Source organism: Tupaia chinensis, unplaced genomic scaffold (assembly GCF_000334495.1).
Source record: "Tupaia chinensis unplaced genomic scaffold, TupChi_1.0 Scaffold000076_1, whole genome shotgun sequence".
In the NCBI taxonomy this organism is placed as follows: domain Eukaryota; kingdom Metazoa; phylum Chordata; class Mammalia; order Scandentia; family Tupaiidae; genus Tupaia; species Tupaia belangeri.
In genome coordinates this window covers 3,451,609-3,457,104 of record NW_006159536.1, presented here as the reverse complement: position 1 = coordinate 3,457,104, position 5,496 = coordinate 3,451,609, and the positions used below count along the sequence as shown (strand labels likewise).

The 5,496-nt window shown below is 35.1% G+C and overlaps 1 protein-coding gene across 1 annotated transcript in view; it reads left to right on the top strand.

The window, feature by feature from the left end:
• The window catches only part of PARD3B (par-3 family cell polarity regulator beta), a 1,250,195-nt gene that overhangs the window by 835,277 nt on the left and 409,422 nt on the right, over window positions 1-5,496 (top strand). The window lies entirely within an intron of this gene.

The following is a 5,496-nucleotide window of genomic DNA, read 5'->3' as shown; positions in this document are numbered from 1 at the left end:
TGTCAGGAATGTGTGTGTACATATGTGTGTACATACGTAAGGAATGTGTTTTATATACATATGTGTGTACATACGTCGGGAATGTGTGTATACATATGTGTATACATGTGTCAGGAATGTATGTATACATATGTGTGTACATACGTCGGGAATGTGCGTATACATATGTGTGTACATACGTCGGGAATGTGTGTATACATATGTGTACATACGTCAGGAATGTGTGTATACATATGTGTGTACATACGTCAGGAATGTGTGTATATATACACAGGAATGTGTGTATATACATCAGGAATGTGTGTATATACACACACATATACATACACACATTCCTGATACCCAACTGTGTGCAGTAAAAGACTTATAATAAGGGGTCTAATGATGAATATGTAAAAATGAAAGAAAACTTTAAGCAACCTAGATTACTTCTTGCTAAAATAAGCAAATGCAAATTCATTCCCACTCCACTGATAATTAGAAACCACATACCCACACGAAATAACTTTCAAATTCCACCCCATCAAAACAGAACAAAGCCGTTCAAAGCTTCCTTTTGAACAAAAACCCTTTTATTAACCAATCCATTAAAATATATATGTAGAACTTCTTACACTAGACAAACTAAACCGTAGCTACAAAATAGAGGGAGAGGGCAGATAGTTTTCTGAAATATCATGATATACCATTAGTGAGTTGTTAGAGAAGCTTAGAAATATGGGCAAACCGGTGATGGATGCATTTTACTTGCTGTACTAACCAGCCTCAAAGAAAATACTATTAATACTTTTGATTGGTTTAGTGGTCTGGTGGTCCATGACCTAAGTGACTTATGTGGAAAAACACTTTATATTTTTAAATTATGTACTTATATCAGTATGTATACATAAAATACTATTTTGATATTTATTGTATAGCTACAGTTTTTAAAATAATTTTTAAGAATTTGCCTATTTATTTCTTCCATGAGAAGGAAAGAGAGAGCCGGATCCCAAGCAGAGTGTTGTGTTTTATCATTGAGCACTGTTTGGCTCCTTAAATAAATATTTTGTACAGAAAGTGTAAGTTATTTTAAAGAAAGTCGATAACAAAATAACAGCATTTTATACATAGAGAAAAAAGTTATGAAGTGGTAACATGGTAACAGAAATTGAAGTTTGAGAAACACCAGTTAATGCCACAAGTTATGTCAGATTTCCATGATTTCTTTCATGATGTTTCTTTGTAAAACTCAGAGAATCTTAATTTGAGAAAAGTGACTTCACTCAGACTTTTAAAATTTGAATACTCAAGATCTGTAATTCCAGGTTCCATTTCCTGTCTGCAGTCAAAAAATGCCTTCAATTCTGGTAGATTCCAGGGTTCTTTAGTAATAGAAGTGTCCAAAGCCTTACTTATTCCTCATCATTAATTTCTATCAATCAGTCGAGGATGCCTTGAGTTATATTTTCAATACGTCCCAACAACAGATAATTTGTCTGGCAAAGGAAGTATAATAGATGCAATGGTACCCTTTAATGTGGCCTGGAAAGTCTTACCAAATTCAGTTAGCTTTGACTTTTCATTTTCTTTAGCCTTTACATTGATCCAGCAGGAAATCTGGTTGATCCCAAGAGAATAAATTCCAAATCTTTACTTTCTACCTTTACCCAAATACCCACCAACTAAAGACTTCCGTATTCTTAAAATCAGCCCATTCTCTTCTATACTCTCCACAGTTCTTTTTTCCTCCCAAAAGCCAAAGGCAACTTTGATGTTTTTCAAATGATTAAAATCCTCTGAACCCTGGTACTAAGAGTAGAGTCTGGCACACAGCAGGCATCCTTCACTCATATTTGCTAAGTCTTCTTCATGATATGTCTTTTTGTATATTTTGACTTTCAAGCTTTCAATGTCCTTTATTATTTTGTGTGTATCTTGGCCTAATACATAACTGGATTTTGCTTTTTTTTTTTTTTTTTTGAGAGGTTTTCGCTATAGGGCGCAAGCTCTCACCAGACAGACAGAGAGAGACATAGAGACAGAAAGCAAGAAATCACCCCCCAGAGAGGATGGCCATGCTGCAATCCCTTCTCCTCCATTCTCCTCTCGGGATCTTGGACACGCACGCACACGTGCCTGGCATGAGTTTTAAGCCACCGGGTCCAGGACGCGAACCGCAGTCAGCTACATGGGAGTCCAGCGACATAGCCATTACGCTAACTGCTGGTTTCCGATTTTGCTTTGATGTTTCATCTGACATTCTGATTTTTAATTGGACTCTAGCATATTTACATTTATTGTGATTATTGGCATATTTTGATTTATGTTTATCATATTTTATATTTGAGCCGCTTTTTAATGACTCTTTTTCTTTTTTGTTGCCATTTTAGGGTGCATTCCTTCTTTTAAGCCTATTTTTGTTATACTGATTTAAAAAATTATATACTCCATTTTCATCATGCATACTTAACAAAATCCAAGATTAGTCCATACTTAATTCTTCTTCCAAATAATACAAGGAACTGAGAACACTTTAACTATATACTCTCTGCTAATTTGTATGCTATTTTCTATTAAGTTGTCAGAAAAGTTGTATCTTTCTGTTTTTCTATGCAAAACTGTGACTTTTATGACAACTCAATACTTTGTTTTCTTTATTTTTTAATTCCACAAATTATATATTAATTTTAATGTTTTATGAATTTTGTATTTGTATAAACTTACCTTAATACTCACCAATTTATTTTTTTTCACATTTCTTCTTTGTATTTCAGACTTTTCCTATGGGGTCATTTTCCTTCTTGCTGAGATATGCCCTCTAGTCATTTCTTAAGGATGGTTTATTGATTGCACTATTTTGTTTACCAGAAAATGTCTTTTTCTTAGCAACTAGTTTTTTGAGGCATGAAATATTAGGCTGACAGCACAGTGAAACTGTCCTACTGTTTTTGGCTTCTGCTGGTAAAAAGTCACCTATCAATTAATTGACATTTCTTTGCCTAGGATCAATCTCTTCTCTCTGGATATTTTTTAATTCCATCTTTGATGTCCACTTTCACTGCAATTCTAGGTTTAGGGCATTTATTTATATTATCCTTTTTGGTATATAATGTGTCTGCTATGGTCATATGTTAATTTTCTCTATCACTCTTGGGAAATGATGTATGTCAATGTGCCTCTTGCCCATTCTCATTCTTGATCTCTTATAATGTCAGTAAGAATATTTATTTGTTCATTCATTTATTTTAATTTGACTAGAGAGGCACACAGTGAGAGAGAGAGAAAGTGAGAAAGCAAGCTGCCAGGTCTGGGACTTGAACTGAGGTAGGTCATGTGGGAGTGTCCAGCACCTTAACCACCATGACACCTACTGTTCCCATTTTAACATGTATTTGTAATCATTTATCCTGCATCTATTTGAATTTTATCATCAGAATATTGAGAATATTATTGAAAGATGTCTAGAGTCCAAAAATTGTTTACTGAATGAAAGAGCTAAACTGAAATAAACCATAAATCTAATAAAGCCAGACATAGCCTTATTTCACTAGATCTGAATCACTTTTTTTTGGGGGGGGGAGATGTTTTTGCTATAGAAATACAGAGAGAGACAGAAAGCAAGAAATCATCCCGCAAGGGGGATGGCCACACCACATCCCTTATCCTCCATTCTCCTCTCGGGATCTTGGGCACACATGCACAGTCACCCGGCATGAGTTTAAGCCACTGGGTCTGGGACTTGAACCGTGGTAGACTACATGGGAGTCCAGTGACATAGCCATTATGCCAACTGCTGGTCCCATATCTGAATCACCTTTTGAGTAGACAAACCCAAGTAAAAATATTCCTTACAAATATGTAAAAGCCATATGACATAGAACAAAGTGGAGGGTGATGTTCATAATATGTTGAGAAAATTTGAGATGGAAAATTCCCTTCAATAAGAAACCACATAATAAAAAGTTCTAGTTATATTTGTAGTTACGCACTATGGTTTATTACTCTGTCTAGAGATTCTTAGGATGATTCATTGTTATAGGAAGAAATAAAATAGGGTTCACAAAGGAGCTTTTATCAGATTATAATGTGCCTGTTTGTGAAGTGGGAAAGAAGAGGCTTATCTGGCTATTTGTTGTCACTGCTCATGTGGACCATGTCTTAGATAGTAATTAGGATTTTTTTTCTTTTTCTTGAACCCCTGAAATTCTATTCAGGGTAAATTCTTTGTTATGACCACACTGGAAAAGTAGTGCTTGAGGAGGCTGTTTGATAAGTCTTGTAGGTACTAAAACAAATCAAATCCAGTCTTGTTCATTCTAACAAAAGCTCTCCTTTCATATGTGTTTCTTTTTGTAACAAACGATATTCAGCTTTTCATCTGGAGTCCAGAAATCCTGATGCTGTTACAGTTTACTTATCAGTCTTACAAGACTTACATTATCATAGAGTGGACGATGATATTGCCAATAGAATGATGTGAGAAAGACAGCTCATAATTATACGGGTGAAGAGCTACCTTTGTTATTAGAATCTAGACACATTAGTTCTCTAGGAATGAAAACACCACCTTGGTCAACTTCAGTAAAGCAGACGATGCACTAGTTCCTATTGCAGCTGAAGAAATCAATGGACATTCATTTTCCTTCTTACTTTATGACTTTTTTCCCTTTGTTTCTATGAATTAGAATTTCTGGGCATGGCATCCAGGGCTGGCATTGCATACACAATACCCTTGGATCAAAGGAGGTCGTGAATTTGGATCATTTCCCAGATTATACATCTGCCCCTCTAGCTTGTATTTCAGAGCATATGGCTGTGGCAGAGAGGGCAGATTAGAAATCATCTCTGTGTCACTTCCCAAGTATGAAAAAGAGAAAGCGCCTCTTCATATGACCATGAAGTTGTTACTTGAGGATTAAAAAGACATGGGTTAAACTTTCTTACACATTGTCTTTGTGAGTTAAAATTCATTCAAAGGATTGCAGAAATAGAAGACATGTTAAATACAATGTAGGGATGTACAACATGAAAACTCCTGACCTCTGTTGTTAAGGAATTCATATACCATTTGTAATCAGTAAAGTTCCACCTGCAAGGAGACACAACTTAGGGTGGTTCATTTATTGTTTACATTACATTAATTTTATAATTGCTGACCAAGAATTTTTCCTACAAATTATATTTCTATAGACAATACTTATTGGAGCACTCAATTCTTTCAATGAATATCAGTCATTAAGACTTCTTTTGAAATTATAGATAGTTAGAATTTGGGAAACTATGCAAAGAATGCTCCCAAAAGGCAATACAGGGGGTAGTTTAAGGCCCAAGTACTGCTCTAAAGGTAGTTTGTGAAACTGAAGAAATATAAGAAGTAAGAAAAAATGAAGGAGAAGAGATGGATATTAGAAAAGATACATCATTCCCTTTCCTAAATTAATCTGTCACTTGTGTTCTGAATCCAGTCCTAACTATCTCTCCTAAAGCCACGTTCAATCAATTGATGGCTCTTTC